Below are 1,221 nucleotides of genomic sequence, written 5' to 3'. Positions count from 1 at the left end.
CTACCTGACTCGGGTGTCAGCGCCGCAGGCCAAGGTAGATGTATGCCAAGCGCGTCGCAGCGTAACAGTGTTTCGTGAGGTATCGCGAAGCCTGTTACGCGAGACGTGGTCTGGCGTACATCTACCTTGTTATGATACAAAACGACCCTGAAAATCCCAGGTCGATAGCTCAATTCGTTCTCGAGTTATCGTGCGCACAGACAGACAGACAGACACACAGACAGACAGACGCGAAACTTTTTGATCGTCACTGGAGTAATAGGCTTCGCTAATCGCTCAGCCAACTAGGTCAATATTATGTCATTTTGATGTATTCTTGACTAATCCCTGTTACTTGGGAAGAGGAAGATGTGCTTTGTGATACTGTTTAACAAGCAGGCCCGCCCTTTCGCCAGACGAAGTTGCCAGCTCCGCTTCGCTCCGCTGGCAACTCCGTTCGGCAGGGGCCGGGCCTGCTTGGCCTGCCGGCGGCGATGGTCGGGCCTGCGGCCCGACCATTTCTGTCACTCGACTTGCTGAAGAACATGATCGAATGATGTAGCGGGCCTTCGGCCCGCCTTAACCCGTCGTCTTTGAGTTTGCCCCAAAGACTCGAGAAAAAGATGTAACGGCGTAGCACCGCGACTACAACCCACCCTTCTGCTTAGGAAACGTTTTTGGGGGGAAGGGGGAGAGTTTCCTTTCTATATTGCGGTTTTTAGGCCTTTTTCTACAACTGATTGTTCACTACGACAATTTTAAGCTTCTTTTCGTCAAAAAAGACCCTCTAGCGCCTAAACGGTTAGAGATAGAGCAAAATGGACGAAATTTTCGCCCAAAGGGCTCTACTTTGACGAGTTACCCCTTAGGAGAACGTTAAAAAAAAACTTTTTGGGAGAATTTTTGAACCTTGGATACCCCCATTCACACCCTTAGGGGTGTTTGCCAGGATTTGCCGTAGGCGTTTTGTTCTCTAGGAGTGGACCTTCAGAGACCCTGAAAATTTCAAGTCTCTAGCACATCTCCTTCTAGTGGAACAGACAGACAGACACACAGACACACGAGGTCGTTTGCATAAGCCCGCTAGATAGCTTTTTCAAAGCAGATGGGCGGGCTAAAAACCTGGGAGCCGGCCTGAGCACTTGAAACCTACTACTAGCTATATGTACGCCAGACCACGTCTCGCGTAACAGGCTTCGCGATATCTCACGAAACACTGTTACGCTGCGACGCGCCTGGCGC

The 1,221-nt window shown here is 50.5% G+C and overlaps 1 protein-coding gene across 7 annotated transcripts in view; it reads left to right on the top strand.

Annotated features, from left to right (window-relative positions):
- The window catches only part of LOC113209737 (uncharacterized), an 87,853-nt gene that overhangs the window by 79,137 nt on the left and 7,495 nt on the right, over positions 1-1,221 (top strand). The gene's annotated exons all lie outside the window — the stretch shown is intronic.

This window comes from Frankliniella occidentalis, unplaced genomic scaffold (assembly GCF_000697945.3).
Source record: "Frankliniella occidentalis isolate FOCC.00 unplaced genomic scaffold, Focc_3.1 Scaffold57, whole genome shotgun sequence".
NCBI classification, from domain to species: domain Eukaryota; kingdom Metazoa; phylum Arthropoda; class Insecta; order Thysanoptera; family Thripidae; genus Frankliniella; species Frankliniella occidentalis.
Note: the sequence above shows the minus strand (reverse complement) of the source record. Positions and strands in the feature narration are given on the sequence as shown.